Below are 21357 nucleotides of genomic sequence, written 5' to 3'. Positions count from 1 at the left end.
ACTCGCATAGAAAACACTAATAATCTGTGTAGTGGCATTGCAAGCAGTGTGGACAAAGTCCTTAATGCTTTTTGTGAGCTTTAGACCGGTGAGCCAGGAATACTGATTGATGGTTTACATCGCAGTTGGCTCATTTTGCCCTCAGTGGGGAGTTGGTGGATATGGAGAGAGCTGGGTCCCTGTCATCATTAGAAAATGCTTCAGCGAGTCCACTGGTAGACAATGCTGGGGAGTTCTCTTCATTTCTGATTCCAGGAGTGTTTGTGTGGTCGAGAAGTGCATGAGTGCAGACGGGGAGTCACTCTCAGTGTTTGTGTGGTGGAGAAGTGCATGAGTGCAGACGGGGAGTCACTCAGTGTTTGTGTGGTGGAGAAGTGCATGAGTGCAGACGGGGAGTCACTCAGTGTTTGTGTGGTGGAGAAGTGCATGAGTGCAGACGGGGAGTCACTCTCAGTGTTTGTGTGGTGGAGAAGTGCATGAGTGCAGACGGGGAGTCACTCAGTGTTTGTGTGGTGGAGAAGTGCATGAGTGCAGACGGGGAGTCACTCAGTGTTTGTGTGGTGGAGAAGTGCATGAGTGCAGACGGGGAGTCACTCTCAGTGTTTGTGTGGTCCAGAAGTGCATGAGTGCAGACGGGGAGTCACTCTCAGTGTTTGTGTGGTCCAGAAGTGCATGAGTGCAGACGGGGAGTCACTCTCAGTGTTTGTGTGGTCCAGAAGTGCATGAGTGCAGACGGGGAGTCACTCAGTGTTTGTGTGGTCCAGAAGTGCATGAGTGCAGACGGGGAGTCACTCTCAGTGTTTGTGTGGTCCAGAAGTGCATGAGTGCAGACGGGGAGTCACTCTCAAACAGATGACCACATTCATCCTTCCCCACCACCATCTTTGAAGCTATGGAAAAAAGTTGGCACAGTCCTTGTCCTTGACCCAGAAACGTAAAAGAACCAAACCTAAAAAGTCAGAACTGCAGTGCACTTACCAGCAGTTGACCCAAAGTGCTTTACTACAGAACAAATATTCGTAGTGCAGATAGTAATAGCAATAGTACAAACATGGCTCAATAATGAAACGGGCTAAGCAAAACAAAATAAGTCAGGACTCAGGGCACTCATGATTTTCGCTTAAAGGGTAAGACCACTTTTGTAGAGGTTTGGGTTGTGTAGTTACCTTGCCATGATGTAACTCTAATGTGGACAAGAAATCAAAAATAATTGCTCCAGTGATTAGAAATTGATAATTCAAAATATGCTCCTCATTGACTTACATTACATTGTACTCTGAAACAGCTCTCAAAGTTACTATTTTAGTACGTAAACAAACACAAACAAAGTTGATTCAGACAATTTTTTTAATAAAAATGTTAACTTCCTGTTGATTTTACTATTTGAAGATCTGGATCCAGATCCACAGATCCAGTTCGGGGTTTCTTCCTAATAGAAACGGCAAAATGTTCAGAATGTTATTTAGATATAGGTCACTCTATAGTGTACTTGCCAGCCCATAGAGCCCCATTGTGAACCCGGACATTTTGAGTACCCTAAAGTTTGATGTTAGAAATGTTGAGTATGGGTCCCCAGCATTTTGAAACTGCCGGATGCTGACTTGCATATGTTGGGCAATGTTTATAATTAGCATAATAAGCTGGGGTACCATTAACATCCAATATAAGGCAACATTTTCAAAATTTCATTATGCTTTAAGTAGCATGGGATAGGTCAAACTAGGGGGTTTTCATGATTCTGAAGCCATTGCAAGCGTGTTTTGCACGAAAAACACTCATTCAGCTAAAAACGGCTATGGCCAAATTTAGCCCAAGGAGTGATTTTTGTGCAAAACTAATGCTTGCAAGGGGTTACGGTGGCACAGTCGGTCGGTAGTGCTGTCGCCTCACAGCTAGAAGGTCCTGGGTTCGATTCCCGTTGGGGACGCTGTGGGCACTGAGGGCGTGTTCCCTCCTCCACGTCATCAGTGCCCATACCTGAGGCGGGGTTGGCGAAAGGGCCTTTCTGTGTGGAGTTTGCATGTTCTCCCCCGTGTCCCCTAGGGTAGGTACCCTCACAAAAACATGCCGTAATCCTAACTACCTCCCCCTGGCCAGCCGGGGCGCCTGATGGAGGGGAAAGGAACTGGTCGGAATAACGTGTTCCTTACTTCCTTCCACACGCTACGTCCGGCCGGGGAAACTCCCCCCTGTCACGTGAAAAGAAGAAGCTTGGACTCCTCATGCATAGAAGGAAGCATGAGGTCAGTCCACTGCCCCCCCAGGTTGGCAGAGGAAGTGTAGCGCCCAGGATTACATTAGATAATTATTGACACTGGGTGAAAAAATGGGTTACAAAATTGTGGGATAAAAAAAACAAAAAAAAAACGAATGCTTGCAATGAAGTCAGAATCATGAAAGCCCCCTATTTTGACCCGTCCCATGCTACTTAAAGCATAATGAAATTTTGAAAATGTTGCCTTATATTGGATGTTAATGGTACCCCAGCTTATTATGCTAATTATGAAAATTGCCCAACATATGCAAGTTAGCATCCGGCAGTTTCTAAATGCTGGGGACCCATACTCAACATTTCTAACATAAAAACTTAGGGTACTCAAAATGTCCGGGTTCACATTCTGGCAAGTAGACTACTAGACAATAGCACCTAACAAATGCCTATTGCAAGGAAGAAACAAAATCTGTCCGCCAGTTCACATCCTGCCATGGAAGAATCTTCAAAATACAAAACTGCATAAATAATCAGCAGAATGGCTTGTTAATAAAGGACAGTCATATATTGTAGATAATTGGGTCGTATTGAAGTTACCTTTAAATTGAATGAATCACTGTAACATTGTTCTCAGTCTAGGGCTGACTTATAACAGTTCTACTGCGAAATATGCGTTATCCGCTATTTAATCAAATATTCTACGCTGCCGAGATTGTTTTATTACCTTTAGAAGTATTTGGTATTTAGTATCCGCGAAAATCCAGCTTAGAATGGTCCGTCGGCATGTTATGATCATCCACACCAGCGGCCATTACAATGCGGTACAGGATCCGCCTCTATGAGGCATTGTAGTCCAAACAAACCCCCCGTCCACTTACATTGAGCTAAATTTCCCAGAAGCCCTAGCAGCCCAGATGATGACTTGATTTCCGGTTTCGTCATCATAGCGCGACGGCCTCGTCATCAGGTCCCGGATAAATGCGCTGTTTCTAAAACAGCGGATTAAACGCATTAAACAAATAGCGGGAATGTCGTATTACGCACGGTGGAACCCTGGAGTAAACAATTAGCGGCCGTCAAACTGTTAAACTTCCGTTATCTTAACGTGGCCAGGGAGTCAAAAGCTTGGTCCAGCTTTTGTGGATCAAAATAAGATACAATCCCCATGAAGTACAATTAATGGTGTTATAAATTGAACTGTACAGTAGTACTCCATGAAATCATTCTAAATAGTGCTGCACTAAATTGGTTAATGAAAACACTTGAGTCTACATGTATGTCCACAAATTATTCTCTTTTGTGTTTCGCTTGTTTTTGGTAAATTTTTCAGACATGTCTGCTTTTGTCATTAGCCTGTCATGTTTAAGTACTGAACTGCAATAAAATATTTAAAACTAAGAAGGCAGCAGACCATAAAAGCAATACATCTCCACAAATGGGGAAAATAATAAAAGGCATAAAACATTGACCCGTTAAATATACAATTTAAATAGGAGAAAATGTAACGATTATTTATGACTAATGTGGCATTCTTTTAAATGTATACATTTTATATACTGGTGCTTATATCCAAATGCACCATCTGTTTTTCCTCAATGCAAGGCTCAGTTAATTCTTAGCAGTCACTGCTAGAGTTTGTTTAAGTCCTTTGGCACAGCACTGGTAGTTTTCCTGGTGGAAAGCAGTTGATGAAACATCATAGCCTCACTTTTACATGAGTAAACGAGAAATTAAGCATCAGAGACAGTTTCTCATTTCAGCATAATTAAAGTTTTAATTGCTTGATGTCGAGTAACAAAGCCACGTGGAGAAAAAGCAGAATCACCATTAGGCACACCATGAGATAGGAACACGCCTGCTCCACAGAATAATTGGCCACGAGTGGTCGATACTCCTATTTATCTACTCCAAATAGCAGTGGGATGTTATGCCTTGCATATTAAATAAGCAAACACCAAGACACATGCACACCTACAGTATACCAGTAACTGAAACATACAATTAAAGTACAGTGCGCAAGTAGAATGACTTAACACACATTAATCCTAGTTTTCTAAGTTTTCCTAATATTATTTTCTCCTGTCTAGTTAAATCCTCATATTCTGAAGATAGCATGGTGCTAAGATACAACACTAATATGCATTTTTTTGACAAAAGGCCTGCAAGACTAATCCTGTTTGTTTTGGTCATCTCTGTTCATCTACATTGCACACGGCCGGGGTTCGGAGGTAATGGCTCTAGGGGCGCATGCCAATCTCATTAAAGCCAGGTGTTAAGATTCCACTCACTCTCTCTCTCCCTTGCTTCCTCGGCAGGGCGCACGTGCCATCAAATACTAAGGTATAGTGTCTCGTTCTGTACACTCACTCACCTAGCAGTCCACTGGACACCTGCTGTGACGGAAATTGAGGGCTGAGTGATCTTTTTGTGTCCACTCAGCCGTGTCGGCACGGCAGTTACCGGTTGTCTCATGAAGCCTAATTTATGCATAGTTGCACGACTGTGTCTCAGTCTGAAATGGCAGACCTACTGTACAAGCTCACAACGCATTGCACCCACGTCTCATTTTGAGCTTGTATTGTAGGTCAGCAAATTGTATGATTTTGTTTTTGTAATAGCTACAGTTGGAGGCCATCGATTATTTTTGCTGAGGTTTGCGTGATCTGCGCAAAAGGACAGTTAACCCATTTTGGGCGGGAACCCCTTTTGGTGTTTTAAACATTGTTATAATTTAGCTATTGAAAAATAGCAGATCTACAAGCTCATAGCGCGCCACTGAGTGGCGCGCTACGAGCTTGTAGGTCTGCTATTTTTTTAAAATCGTGAAAATATTTATTTCAGAAAACTGGAGGATTTAGAAGGATTTTTTAAAATTTTGAGGTCAGGCCTAAATGGGTCAAATGATAAGGGACAATATCGGTGGCACCCAACTGTAGCCTATACTGTACGTCTCCCCTGTCCACTGTAGGATAAAGGTTTAAAGGGTTAGCCATGATGGCAACCAGATTCCTCTTTGTGCTCAGCTCCGCCACCTCCTCTACACCATCCTGTTTAAAGGGTTAGCCATGATGGCAACCAGATTCCTCTTTGTGCTCAGCTCCGCCACCTCCTCTACACCATCCTGTTTAAAGGGTTAGCCATGATGGCAACCAGATTCCTCTTTGTGCTCAGCTCCGCCACCTCCTCTACACCATCCTGTTTAAAGGGTTAGCCATGATGGCAACCAGATTCCTCTTTGTGCTCAGCTCCGCCACCTCCTCTACACCATCCTGTTTAGCCCTTTTTCACATGCACAGTTCAACCTCTTGCCCCCTTTATATTGCGCTGCAGTAATCTGATCCCAGGTCAGTCCAATCGTCATGCAGCACCCTTCATGCTTTTCTGTCCTGATCAGCGGTGAGTAAAGGTATTCTCTGATCCACTCTCGTATTATAATGGTAAACAGATTTGGGATCCGAGGTATAGTGTCTGAACCGACCCAGACCTGAGTGACCGTGATAAAGACCCAGACCGGTTTGGGTCACGGGTCGAGTATCCTCGGTTAGGGCGGACCCGTCAAGACCTCTTTGGTTCTACAACACCTGAATTTCCCTACGGGGATCAATAAAGTTTTATCTGTCTACCAATTGCATGGGAATGCCATTTTATAATAAGAGCCATCTGATTTGTATTGTGTTCAAAAGCATCCATTGAAGCAATCCACTTAGTAACATCTCCAGCAGAACAGCATTTCTCATGCCCTCACTTCACTAATGTTAACAAAACTGCCTTATCCTGAAAGCCAAATATTTAATTAACGTTAACTCTTGACAAGAACACAGATAACCCCCTTGACTTATAGGATATATAATCAGCAGACAAACATACTGTAGGCCTATGTATAACACTTGGGAGTTAGCTGTTGCACAAGGGATACAACAATCGTTTTAGTAATCGTTTTACTCTCTGGCCAAACACTAACCAGTCACCCGATTTAGTCCACATCTCAGATTTCAGGGAAACACTGAGTTGGTACCATTTCTGTAGCATTCACATAGGCAGTAAATCTCTGCCACGGATGTACAGTTAAATCCACTAACAGTATATTGTGCCACATAACTATGCCCTATCATTTCAGAGGACCACAAACTCACTGCCATAACACAGTCAGTCTGCTGAGTGAAAAGTGAGAGGGAGTTTTTCTCGCCTTCACTGATGCATCCCAGAGTATTGCTGTGATTACTAGCAGCAAGTATCATAAATCATTGGCAGACCCATAGGACAAAGAGGATCACACAGCACCAGGGCGCTAGCGGACACCGAAAGGGTTCAACCTCAGTAACGATAAGAGCCCCATGCCTAGGCTGGGGTTTGTGAGAGAAGAAGATTATCAGTACAAGCCGAGGTCAGGGTTGGGGACTATAATTAATACTGTGTGTACTGAGTTAAAGCTATATGACATGCTACTCCTGCTGCTACTATCTGATTCAAGTGGAAAAGGCTGAAGTAGAAAATGGAGGGGGGGGGGGGGGGGGGGGGGGGGCAAGCTTATAGTGGGACAAGGAAGGTATGTATATAGCCTACTGCATGCATGTGTGTTGGGAGATTCACAGTAAAATCCTGAGTGTTTATTTAACTGAAAGTGTAAGGGTCCATGTTGTACACTTCCAGTCTTGAATGAACACTAAGAATTTTGCTGTGTGCTGTGAGGTGCAGGGACATGGTTCTATCCCCTTTCAAGGCTCAGTATTGCTCTGTCTCTTCTTATTAGAAACCTAATACAACTGTCTGTTCTAATACTGGAGAGCAGCTTTTAATATTTTTTTCCCCCTTACCCCCCCTCACAACCCTTTTCTATTCCGTTCAGCACTAATCTGTATGGTGGCAGCAGACGATAAGACGGGGCACATTCTCTTCCTTGCCGTGCTTGTTTTTTTTTTTCCTCTTGCTTTTGGCAAGCTCTGTCGGAGCTGGAGTCGTACAATCTGTTGTTTCAAGTAGTCAGTGGCAGAAGCCAAGGAGAAGAGAAAGGAACACTGAAAAACTTTTTCAAACATGATTTCTTTCCTGTAGAATTTGATAGTCCTCAGATGGGTTTGTGTTGTTTTTTCAAATTAACCCTAGCCTGGGGATGTTATAATAAAACATTTGTCAAAAATGGAAGATCTACAAGCTCACAATGCAGAGCTTGTAGACACAGTAGGCTATTTTGGTGAAGAGATTCATGTAAGGAGGAAAAAAAGAGGGTATACTATAGACCCCTGGGGGACCAGAGTAAATTAAAGTGTAGGGTCTTGTGGCTATAGAAAGGAAGAATGTTGTTTTAAGGCATTTCTGTAATCTTATTGGCTAAATACAGAAACGAGAACTAGCTTTTGCTAAATTCATGTTGTAAAGCCCTGCACACAGTCGTTTTCCCCCCTGCATGAAACAAAGACAAATAAAAATGTTAATGGACACACGGTGACGCTCTATGATCTATTCATGGAGAAGCTCACCTACTCCATTTTTTTCAAGTCTAACCCAGTTCAATTTCTGCGTTTTGTTTTTTCAGATGTGTTAACAGACTTGTACGTACAAGATAATATAATATCTTGTACGTACAAGATAATATCTTGTACGTACAAGATAATTATTATCTTGTACCGACAAGATAATATAATATCTTGTACGTACAAGATAATATCTTGTACGTACGAGATAATATCTTGTACGGACGAGATATTATCTTGTACGTACAAGATAAAATATATTTTGAATGCATGGCCATTCAGGGGCTCCGTATACATGAGACCAGATTTGTTTTTAATCGGAAAGAAACGGTCAATTACATCGGAATGGTTTTTAAATCTCATTGAGCATTTTAATTCTGATTTAAGTTTTTGTAGGTGTTTACATGACAACCTTTAATAGGATTTCACTTTTATTTTGAATTAAAAGGAGATTGAAGTCCCCATGTAAATCTGATAATTGATAGGTAATAAGCTCCAAACATTGTCTGAAACTAAATACAGCAAGAATATCTTCACTGTTGAGCGCTGCGTAATCCTATGTTTTTGTGTAGACATTCTGTAAGAGGATCATGTAGTGACTTGCACAAGCACAAGGCCTACTGTATGTACAAACTAAGCGATTCAGCTGCACTCAGCTTCCATTCATTCCCTATTATCCATTAAGGCAGCATGTTGGGGTGGAGGCAATTATGGGTGACAAGTGGTGCAAGACAATAAGCTGATGGTAAGGAAAAAATAATGGAGCCATCTGCATAATATCATGGACTCTCACTACCAGACATGTGCAAACATACAGTAGGTCAAATTCTCTCTCCATGAAACCAGGTTTTTATGTTTAAACAAGCTCACAAACCCAGTATGTGTATGGTGGATAATAAGATTATGTGGTTGTGTATTGTAATGCATGAATATATTTGAGGTTTTTGAGTCACGAGAGGAAGGTGGTAGTGCAGTTGGTACACAGGATTTGTCATCCCCTCTGGTCAATAGCCAGGGGCTTTTGTCAAATACAGTTGGAGGCCATCGATATTGTCCTTTTCTTTTTGCTGAGGTTTGCGTGATCTGCGCAAAACCCCTTTTGGTGTTTTAAACATTATGTTATAATTTAGCTATTGAAAAATAGCAGATCTACAAGCTCATAGCGCGCCACCAAGTGGCGCGCTATGAGCTTGTAGGTCTGCTATTTTTGAAAAATCGTGAAAATATTTATTTCAGAAAACTGGAGGATTTAGAATGATTTTTTAAAATTTTGAGGTCAGGCCTAAATGGGTCAAATAATAAGGGACAATATCGGTGGCACCCAACTGTATGCCCTGCCATGTCCCATTTTTTTATAATAATATCAATTTTATCAATTGATATAGTAACAATGCATTGTATGTAGTCATAGCACATCATATCATAGCACATCATAGTACATATGTATAGCATAGTATAGTATATATGTATATTTAATATGTATAGTGTCATTATATAGATATGTTCTAGTTACGTTCTTAGCTTACGCATGTTTCTTGATAAATGCATTTTATATATGTGATGTATTCCCATACTTTTGTTCTTCTGCTAAATGCCTAAATTGTAAATTGTAAATTGTACAGTGGTACGATTATACAATGGTGCTAAAAGGATAACACACAACCCCTAATAGCTTGTTTCCATATGTGCACACAATTAGTGATTTTCTAAATACTCAAAGTCCCTTTACAAAACAAAACTAATAAAAACAACTTTACGAGGAAAATAAATAATAAGCAAAACAAAAATGTTAAAATGTAAAAGGGGATTTTTAATTAGTTAGGGAATGAAAAGGTGGGTTGTGGTTTTAAGCATGGCGAGGGTGAGGGAAGCTTTGATGTGAGCTGGGGATTGTCGCGTATTCAGATTCTACAATATCTGTGCACGTCATTTGAGAGCACTCGTGCACGGAATGGAATGATGCAAAAATATTCTGTGATTTTTCAAAGGTAGGTGAAAACTCGCTATAAACCCGGGCTTGTAATGAGCAGTCATGTAACAGTCAGTCAGTTTCATATCTGAGGATGAGTGATCTAATTTGTACAGATTTCACCTCATGTGTGCATATGTTTGCTGTGGGCAATCTGTGGCCAGCCGATGCAGAATCTAGGAATGTTCTTTGTGGGAAGACCATGTAGGGGATCTTGCGATACTCATAAAACGAGCTGTCTTTCTAGAGTGCGTACCCTGATATGTGATTTGCTGCTCATCAGGTCCTCTCTAGCCCTCATGGCATAATAAACTTTGGAGAGTCATCAGATTTAGCTGGCATCAGTAGATTAGGATGATCGCAGTCAATCCCTCAAGCAGGGGCAACACTCAGCCATTGTAATTTATGCTAAATGGGGGAGATATACTTACAATGTAGGAAACGGCCGTTGAGAATCTTCCCCCCGTCTCTATATCTTGTTCAGACTTTCTTGCTCTGTCATGGTCTCTCCCTTCAATCTCAATTCACTTCAAAGGAGCTTTATTGGCATGAGAAAAGTTAAAACATGCGGGTACATTGCTAAAGCAAGTGTCAAATTAAAACTAATAAATGTATGTACAATTAAAGTGAATAACTAAATGTGTAAATAGAGCTAAATAGAGAACTCCTTTTTATATTATGTGATGTATGCCATGCTTTTTGTTATTACTTAATGTAAATCGCTCTGGATTAAGAGCGTCTGCTAAATGCCTAAATTGTAAATTGTAGCTATGTCAACTTCAATGTAGAAAAACTAGCTTTTGAAACCACAAAATTGTTCATTTGTTGTTAGAAATAATTAGGAATAATTTGTCATCATATCGGTATCTAATGTGAATCTGAAAAAGCATGCAGATTCAATCAGTGTTTCTAAGTAAAAATACTACATTTATGTTAGTTGAACATGTGCATCAGTAGCCCTAATAAATTTCACAGTTATTTTTTAGAAGTGTGCACACCGGCAAGGGTTGACACTAAGGTCTCAGAAGCACTTGCCCATCGAACTATGGGTTCACACTTGCTATTTTATATTTTTAGCAGTGAAAACAGCATATTATAGGTAAACAGTGCTCTTATTTGACCACAGAACAGAAGACTGAGTGCTCTGCCCAGGTTCAGGTGTTTAGACAGATGTGTTGTGTTTATAAACGGTTGCATCCCTTCTCAACCTGAAAGCAAACTCCACCTGCCCAAATGTTTTATTTACCTGCCAGGGGCAGGTGGGCAACCCTTTGTGTCAACACCTGCACAGGTAAACCTTACTGTAAACATTTTATCGCGGTATCGGTCAATTTGACCATGCTGTTAATCGGTAACTGGATATTGGTAAAATACTATTGTACTAAAATAATATTGTACATCCCTAATATGGTAGCTTGGTATAACGCTTTAGCCATCTCGCCCTCTCCTTCGCCGTCTCTCTTGGTCTCACTCAGTCTCACTCGGTCATGGCTAATTATTTCTCTGTTTTTTTTTCCTCTTTAGCCTCCCCTCCACTTTTCTTCAGATAAAGCTACAGTTAATCCCTCTGAGTCTGTGATGAACTTGGAACTATACTCAGAACCTTTTGTAAAAATAGTAGTTTTAAAAGATCAAGCTCAAGACTTTTCCTTCTTATATCAACATGTTTGTTTCCTTACACACTCTCCATTCCCTCTAGGCCCTTGAGTTTCTCAGACAGGAACCTGCTCTTTGTCCCTGGGTCGAGATTGAAGACAAAGCTACAACCAAAGTTGTGATTTTAGTATACTTTCTTTTGCTCAAATATTTTTGTATTTTGAATTTGACAGATTGAAACTAAGATTGACTAAAAACAAACTACCAGGAAGATTTCTATGTGTTTATCATAGACAGTTCGAGCTGTACCCATACACACAATGACGTTCATCCTGTCCGCTGTGTCCATAGCAGAGGTTTTCCCGTTCACTGTCATGTTTTCACTACCTTTAGGCCATGATTGTAATGAGCAACACTTTCCCTCCCATTCACGAGTTACACAAGTTAATTGATTGCAGTACAGCTTCTCTCCCAATAACGAGTTACACAAGTTACATTTTCATTGTTTAATTTGCGTTTATAATACGTTTTTAGACTTACAGGGGTTTCCATCAGACAGAGTGGGATAGGTGATGCATTTTGATGACGTCACACTGGCATGCAAAGGGTTCTGGGAAATTGAGGCCCAATGCATTCCAATGGCGGCAGTGGTGCGCAGCGGGCGCGTTCCTCTTCCGTTCTGTGTTGTTGATCGCCACTTTGGAATATTTTTCAACACTATGACAAAGGATTACACCATTTTAAAGCGGATTTTCTTGAAAAGGAACAATGATGTCGGTGCGGTCGTTCTTCAAAGGTTAGTGAAATCTAGGCAGTCAACTAATTAATCAACTAATTAATTCCGCAGTCAAACTGTTAATGGACCGACTGACCTTGTGAATAACTGCACTGGGAACCAGCAATGTGAAATGTAATCAAAGCATGCTTTGGATATAACTAGCTTTTGAATTTTGCTCGGCACACAGTTGAATTCTCAGTTGTTGAGATGAAGCGGCATCCTTCTCTGAAGGCGTTAGGGTGCCGAGTTACGAGAGTTACAGGTGAATCTTTCATGGCTGGCGCACCATTAAACTTTTCCTTCCCTCTTTCTTTTTAGAGATAGTACCTTCATTCTGACACTTTGATCCTGAGTCTATTTTTACATTGCCATGTGCCAAATATCAGAAAGGCAATTTTTTTGGTCTGGCCCCTTAGTGATCTGTTTGCAGAAATTCCAATTAGATGGGTCACCCAGTGGGCTTTATGCCTACTGTGCAGACCATTGTGTTTGGTCTGCATGGTATTTAAAAAATCACACCCGTGTGAAGTGAGGGGCGCTAATATATTAAAGTCTAACTCATGTTGATTAGGTGATGTAATGGTGATGTAAAACAAACGGTGCCAACACAAACATTAACTCTTTGCCAGTTTTTACGCCAAAAGGCACGTACAGGTTCATTACCGTCGTCTGCTTAACGCAACAATTGTGAAGCGGTAAAAAAAAAAAAGTTGAAAGCAGTAGTATATATTTGAGCGAGTTTTGCAGTAGTAGTAAGTAATAATAGTTGTAGTAGTTGTATTGCCGGAACCCTCTCCTCCTCCAGCCTCTTCGTCTCCCCACCGTCCTCTGATGAGGAGTTTGAACCTTGCCGCGAAAGCATTGAAGAAGACGAGCAACCCCCGATGTGCTCACTACTAGTAAGATAATCGTATTGTCTGTAACATTTTTACCAGAAAATGTCCGCCGTTGTATTTTTCCCGCCCTGCTGCTGCTATGGTGGTGGACTGGAGGTGCTAAGCTGGCTAACTAATAAACATCTGTTGTACATTTGAGCTAGCATGATATTCAAATGAATGTATTGTGCCGTGGCGTATATGCTATATGATTATGAGAAATGTTCCATTACTTTTTTTCTGATATATTCAGTGGTACGATCACCCATTTTATTATCACACCATTAGCAAATTATCCCTTGCTGCTGGCGGGGGGAATACCGGGGAGGTGGTCGCTAAGCTAATCTATCAAATAATTCATCTATATAGTATTGAGCTAGCATGATGATCAAATTAATTTATTGTACCGTGGCTTATAGGCTAAATCATATAAGATGATCGCTATAAATAAATGCTTTGGATTATTAGCATGCACGATCATATAAAAATGTTATGATGATGACGCAGCGTTAGCACAGGCTTGTGCTAACGACCACCTCCCGGGTATTCCCCGCCAGCAGCAACGGACATTTTGCTAACGATGTGATAATAAAATGGGTGTTCGTACCACTGAATATATCAGAAAGAAAGTAATGGAACATTTCTCATAACCTTATATCATATAGCATATAAGCCACGGCACAATAAATTCATTTGAATATCATGCTAGCTCAATACAGATGTTTATTTGTTAGCTCTGTTAGAAACCAACTCTCCAGCAGCAGGGTAAAAAACTGATGTTTTATCATACCAATAACGAATTGGCTACAATTCGTATGTGATTGGCAAAATTTGTATGAATTAGGTTACACCAAAGGAATGTATTGTAGCGTGCACTACAGCTAAATGATTATTTATTTTTATATATTTAGAACTGTCATCGGATGAAGAGGAGGAGGAAGATGAAGATGAGATGGCCACTGATGTGGCTGCATGGAACAGCCAACCATCTCGAGCTGCTCCAGCACATCTGCAATGAAGACCTACTAGTTGCGGCGTGAGGCTGTGGAGAGTAGACCCCCCATTTCAGGTGCACCATGACACTGAACCAGTTTCTGCTGCTCAAGAGGTTCCTTCATTTCAGGGGGGAAGGAGGGGGGGCAGTGGGTGGGTGTTTTTTTATTTAGCCTACACACACACACACACACACACACACACACACACACACACACACACACACACACACAATGTCAATATCAACAACAACAACTGGACTGCAATGTGGGGGGAGGAGGCAGTGGGCACAGACCCTGCAAGAGTAACTGTTTTGTTGTTTTGTATTTTCTGTAATATTTATTATAATTGTATTATGTTAGTAGTCATAAAAAATAAAAGGGCAGTTTTTCCAATGAGAGTTATACTTGTCATGGCTATTTGTTCACTATTCTGAGGTGTATGGTATGACTAAGCGATTTTCAACTCTGAATTATTCTGTAATGGTACAACATTTTCTTTGGAGGACGGTAGACCTTCAAGTCCATCTTTTGATACATATCATGGGCACCAAGTCATATCAAAACAATGTCCTTGGATGTGTTTTTATCTTAACTTATTTTTGAGAAACATGCATCAATAGGTCGGACTATGCAAACATATGTATAAAAATCACACCCGTGTGAACTGAGTGGTGTAAGGTTTTATATAGCATGATCAGCTGTGGTCTGACGTAATGTCTGACGTAATGAAATCACACAAAATATGTTAAGTAAAAAAAGCTATCATTTTTGATAAATGTATGTATCACACCTGGATGTGATTTCACAACTGGCTTTTTTTGCGCAGAGAAAATGACCACGGTTGCTACGGTCATCCAGTTCACCCGGGTGTGATTTAATTACGTCAGAAATTATTTTGAACATAGCAACCACGGTCATTTTTTTATGCACACAAAAGCCAGTTGTAGGAGTGGTTTACACCACTCAAAAAAATATGCGTTAAAATGTCTAATTTCATCAAAAAAAAAATAATTTAGAGATATTGCCAATCAGAAGAGGACAGGTTTAGGGCCCGACCAATCAGAAGAGGGCAGGTTTTTGGGCCCGGCCAATCAGAAGAGGGCAGGTTTAGGGCCCGGCCAATCAGAAGAGGGCAGGTTTTTGGGCCCAGCCAATCAGAAGAGGGCTCGTTTTTGGGCCTGGCCAATCAGCAGAGGGCAGGTTTTTGGGCCCGGCCAATCAGAAGAGGGCAGGTTTTTGGGCCCGGCCAATCAGAAGAGGGCAGGTTTTTGGGCCACTGTCCTTGTATACTGCATAATATGTGATCATAGTGACCCCATAGCATGTAGCTCGTTATTATTTCAATTAGTAGTAGTAACACAAAGACACATTCTTGTATAATTATATAGTTGTCTGCAAGTGGAACTATTAGGATTAATAAATACAATTGTTGAAAATGCAGAGGCAATGGTGCACCTAAATGTCCACCATTGTCTTCAGGTTTCGTTGAGGCCTTACAGGAAAAGCTAGCACTGTTCTTGTATACGTGTCCATGTTAAGCCATTTTTGTATATTATTAGATGCACTTATTGGGTTTTTTAAATGCAGTTTGCGTTAGCGGTGAGGGGGTTTAAGCTCCTATGGTTTAACTGCACAAGGTGAATAGCACATTTATTTATTTATTATTCAGCACTCCCAAGTACAGAATCTTCATGATTTTTGACATATTCCCTCCCAGCTATTAGAACGATGTGCAAATGTCGATGACAACCTTGGAGCTTTGACATTTCTGTCTCAACACCGAGACCCAATATTGTCTGATATTTTCATAGTAAAAAAGTGGAAAGTGAAAGACTTTTTGTGATAATAGCCTACTTTTAGACTGTACTATATGCACTTGGATCGCTCTACTCTCTGCAGCTGACTTATAACATTTGTTCTAGGCTTCGCACCGCTTCCTCCCACTCGTCTGCCTCAGATAACCCTGGGTGGGCGGACTACCTATCCTGACCCTCCCACTCCCAGCACTGTGGTGCCAGTGTTTTCAACAACATCAGCAATTAGAGATAATGCCTTGAAAGAAATGGCACATCGTTAATATCATGTGAGGTTGATGGATGCTTTCAAAGTAGGGGAAACTATAACTCATATTCATAATGGGGAATTTATTTGTAGGTTGGGGATATGCATCTTTGCCAGGGCTGAAAATATGCAACATAATGGCATTCATGTGAATCAAAACACAGGCTGCCCCCTAGGTCCTGGGTCCTCATTCCGCAAGAAATGATGGTAATGAAGCAAGACTAAGCTTAACCCATTCTGGCCTGAGATCAGATTCTAAAAATGTCTTCTACCTGTACATCCTGACAGTGTTCTGAGAAAGCTATGTTTCTATGTCAGTCGTTCTTCGATTTTTCAATAGCTAAAGCATAACATAATGCTAACACCAAAAGGGGTTCCCGCCCAAAATGGGTTAAACTAATTCAACTTCATTTTCAATGCAGAGGCATAAACAACCAATTTGATTTATTAATCCTAATAATTCCACTTGCAGACAACTATATAATTATACAAGAATGTGTCTTTGTGTTACTACTACTAATTGAAATAATAACGAGCTATATGCTATGGGGCCACTATGATCACATATTATGCAGTATACAAGGACAGTGGTTTATAGACATTTTGTGCCAAATGCATACCAGAGGGCAAGTCAAAATCGCAAGGCACACCCAAATAATATCCATGCAAAATAGCTACTTTGGGTTCATAGGTTCATTTGGAACGTTTTAAAAGTCCTTAGGGTGGGGACAGCTTTGATCCTCAAAGGGAGCTTGTTGCACGACTTCAGTGCAAGGCGCGGTCACCCGTCCACTCAGCTCTGGAACTGGAATGATGTGCCTGAAGAGCACAGGCTCGATACATTTATCAGGCCTTTTACAGTATGTGGATTGGAAAATGTATTGTTTGATTCCCTTAATGTTTTATTTCTCACAACACATTTTATTATATTTACTGTACTGTATGTGTTGTGTATGTATATTATTATTATTATTATTATTATTAGTAGTTGTAGTAGTAATTGTATTGACATTATAAGGCATCAGTTTTGTTTTTATACTGTACTGTAAGTGCTTTATGAATTATGTTTATACACTTTGTAACTCATAAATACATGTAGGCTATGTGGATCATTGTAAATAATGTGTGTGTGCACGCACGTGCAACCACACGGCAAACGCAGTCCAGGCTGCTTGACTGTTGGCCTTTGCATATCACTCTAGTCTACTCTAGTAGATACATTAAGCATTCCATCACTGTGTTCTTTCAGTCAGCATGACTGATACAGATGATACAAAGAGACAGTTTGAAACTCTGCCAAGTAGACCCTGTGTTCATTTGCCTGCTTCTTTTCTGTTTTTCTTCTGCTGCTTGGTTTAAATGGTACACTGCAGGGAAAAAGTTGAGGGTTTCAGTTGAGTCAACATCATTTATTAAATACAAAAGAGAGAAGAAAATGAAGAAGCTTGAATCCATTGTTTATTGTGTTTGACAAAGCAGGGACACACGACTTTAGGTTGGCAAGCAAAACTTTTCTGAGCACTTCAATAGAACACATTTTAATTATTGGAAAGCCATGTGATAAAACTATTCAGTTATTTGTTATACTAGTCCATACCCGTTTAGGTACCTGTTCTAACCCATTATGCAATGTTCAACCAATCGCAGCGCAGAATGGCACACCTTCCAGCCAATCACAACGGCTAATCACAGCGCCAATTTCGGCGTCATATAAAGTATCAGTTAGAGCCAATCAGAGCGTAGAATGGCAGACCTCCCCTTCACTCACAATGGCCCCTCCCTTTATGCCATCATCCTCAATTTAGCATTTGGGGATATGCAGAGTTTGGGTTGTGTGGTCTGTACATCATGCATCACATTTCTATTGCATCCCAAAGTAGTAGCAACTATTAGATCAACACTTTTTTGCCCTCATATGATTGGACAATATACGGTGACATCACAATATTTATTATATTGCCTATATACAGGCAACCACACTCCCCAGGATTGCGTTGTCAATGCCTGTGTTCAAATTCAGATCAATGGGCTATATGCACACAGAATAACTCTTCCCACTACGGGGCTGCTAACCTACTTCCTTCACAGGTGTTACTGCTGATACCAATGAAGGCTCAGGTTCTTTCCAAAAAAACTCAGCCACTGAGGAGAAGGGAGCAATGTCGTTGCGCAGTGTTGTGTTTAGCTGTCTAGCTATATATCTCGTGTTGTGTTTATAGCAGACTCCTCACTCAAATGTGCACTTGCAGTTTTGGCAACTCGAAAGCAAACTCCACATGCCCCAACATTATATTTACCTGCCATAGTGTCAAAGTTTCAAATCCTTACCCCTGTGTCGGATCGGTGGTTAGACTGGCATATTCGTCGATACCGATATGAGCCGATATGACAAATAACTTGGGCCGATATCGATACTATTCCGATACGGATACAGTATCGGGACATCTCTTTTATTATATATAATCCTATATATTAAAATCGGACTGTCCGGCCAGTCAGCTCCATATATGGGCACAAAAGGGGGCATTCCAATACTTGGGCTTATACTGATGACATCATAGATCTCCATATAGTACAGGCATAACGAGGACAAGGAACGACAGTTACAGAGAAAAGGGACTTCCCACATAGCGGCCCGAACTCTAGACGTGAACAATTGATCACTAACAAATTGTGACTGCTGATGTGTCAAGTAACGACAATGTGACTATACTGTACACAGTATATTCACACACCGAGTACACACAATACTTTAATTGCTTTATTTTACTGAAGAACGTATCGTATCATAAACCAGGAATAACATGCACACTTTTATTGTGCTCTCTACAGGACTAACCTCAAGTGCACCATGCCTTCCCTTGGTATACAGGCCACCCGTTATGTCTACAGTAACAGGTAAGACTGTACTCTTACTGTATGTGTGGAGCGCGGGGTGGGGTTGGGGGCTGAGAGGATGAGTGAGTGCGTGCGTGCGTGCGTGCGTGCGTGCGTGCGTGCGTGCGTGCGTGCGTGCGTGCGCCCAACATGAAACCAGTTATTTGGGCTCAGCATATGAAATTGGGGTTCCCAATTAGTTTTTTCCTGAGGTTTCGTAAGGTGTCATAAGGTTTCATAACGAGGGGCGCTCTTATCATCATACCTTATCATCACTTTTCCGTGCTCAGCCAATCAAATCATCACATTCCGTGGTGACACACAAAGCTGGGCATAGGAGGGCCTAGCGCCCCTAGAAAATACATACACCTCAATGGACAGTGTAGTGTAGACAACCACAGGTATTGTTGTGGTAGTTTAGTTTGAGTTTACTGAGACCTTTCATCTGTAATCGCCCGTCTGGTTCCTTTGAATGTGAAAGCAGCAGTGTAATCTTTGTCTACTAGTGTAACCATTGTAAAACACCCCACTTTCACTTATTTCTCATAGCTGTAACAATTGTAGTATACGCTGTCCACCCACCGGTTCACCAACCCCAAATTACAATAGTCTTTAGTTTTTTACTGTTAGGGTCTTAACAGTCAGTGAAAAGGTCAACGTCTGTGTCAAGAGCTTTTCGACTGTTTCAGGGAAACGCTTCAGAGAAACATGCCTGTAGCTTTTAAGTGGCCTTCAAATGTCTCCTGTTTTTCCTCCCATGTGGAAATGAGAACAAATTGGCATGTCATTGCCTTGAAACGCTCTGAAAAAGGGTGAAGGGATGAATCAATCAGCCAACCCTCGGCCACCTGTCCAAGCTCAGCCTAATTGAGAGACAGTGTTAGATCTCCTTGACATCCACTGCTCTCTGCTGTAATTCACACTGTTGTTGGTAAGGCGACTAAAGCACGCCGGTCACGTAACTGTGACCAACTGCAGTCAATCCCTTCTCCCCTATACACACCTCTTTCCCTCCCTTGAACCAACCATGCTCCCATTAGAACACAGTGGCCTATGATGTATTATCACATTAAAAGCCATTGGTCATGTCTGTGCAAATCAATCTGCTTTGGAAACCTAGTATGTTGGTCTGGCTGTGAGAAAAGAGGGTGCAGGGAGTGAGTGGGTGGTGTGAGAATCTGGAAAAGATGTATAAAACTGTATTAGTTATGTGGCCCTATTAAAGTTTAATGACCATGAAAGCTATTATATGGTCTTATGCTGCTTTTAGTCGGCCGTTATTGTGTACATGTGTCACCCTGTGATGCCCCAGAGCCAAATGTTGCAAAAGAAACGCATTAAGAAGACATTAAGGAGTCTGGATTTTGCCAGGTGCATCCTTCATAGTACATCTCGCCTCCATTTTTCTCACCATCATGAAACATGGCAGCCCAGGCAGAGCACACAGCTACCGTGCCTCATTGTGAGAATGCCGTTTTGTTGCTTTAGCCTTATGAGGCAGGAGGATCCTCACCTCTCTTAACACAGGTGGTAAAGGTAATAGCAATAGTTTGCTTCTGCCACAGTGAAACACACGCTACAAAGCAGACCCACTAGTGATTCTAAAATGCTGGGCAGTGAGGGCCTAGTGATAGTGGGTGAAATTCACTAAATTGCACTAAACTGTCCTCATAAGCAATAGTAGACATGCCCTTGTGTATGCAAACTATTTGATTTCAAATGAATAAACATTTGAGCAACAGTTTTTTTTATCAAGTTTACCAGCCGCCATGCAGCCTATATGTTGTCAGATGTCGAGCTAATTGACGAAATGTCTTTCCTGTTGCAACGATCATTTGGAACCTTGTGGGTTGGTTGACGGGATGGGGGATTTGAAAAATGTTTAATAAAAACGTTGTCACAAAAAAACAAACATTTCAGCAACAGTAATATCCCACATTGTACTGTTAAGCACTGTTGAGCTTCCACAACATCACCTTTTTTGATATCCCCCGTTGAAATCAATCTCACCTACTAGCAGTCCAATGCCATTCCTGAATAAAATCATAACAGTGCGTGAAATTATCCATATGCCCTTTATTGTCTGTGTGCTGGGAGTGTGCAGCGGTTTGACAACACTGGTGCACTCTGAGAGGTCTGTGCCATCTCTGGATTATATGCATCAGAATCAGCCTCACTGGGGATATCATGAACACCCCACATAAAAGCTGTTTTTGATCACTGAGAGAAGCGTGGCCCGGAGTGAATGAAGCAGACATCAGGTTGCCTGAAGAATCATTGAAATGTCTTATTTAATCAGGTGGACACAATGATGTTAACCACTTAAATCCTACCGTATGTACTTCTTTGACTGAGGTCCAGTCAGGGTCTGTACTTGTCTTGGTCCCCTCCTTTTTCCCTCTACACCAGGGGTTCTCAACCTTTTTGGCCGGGGACCCCCGGAAATGCTTTGGCAATGTCTCGGGACCCCTGCCCCGCCCCCTCCCGACCCCCAATATAAATTGACTGCTACAATAACCTTAA

General features: G+C 41.4%; 1 protein-coding gene across 2 annotated transcripts in view; it reads left to right on the top strand.

Annotated features, from left to right (window-relative positions):
• Positions 1-21357, top strand: part of lingo2 (leucine rich repeat and Ig domain containing 2) — a 540448-nt gene that overhangs the window by 36785 nt on the left and 482306 nt on the right. The window contains exon 2 of one of the 2 annotated variants that reach the window (XM_079499246.1): positions 18790-18855. The gene's annotated coding sequence lies outside the window, so the exon portion shown is untranslated. Of the gene's footprint in view, positions 1-18789; positions 18864-21357 lie in introns of both variants that reach the window. The other variant, XM_079499245.1, reaches the window with a different exon arrangement.

The sequence above is a fragment of the Electrona antarctica genome (assembly GCF_951216825.1).
Source record: "Electrona antarctica genome assembly, chromosome: 1".
Taxonomy (NCBI): domain Eukaryota; kingdom Metazoa; phylum Chordata; class Actinopteri; order Myctophiformes; family Myctophidae; genus Electrona; species Electrona antarctica.
This window is presented reverse-complemented; position numbering and strand designations above follow the sequence as displayed.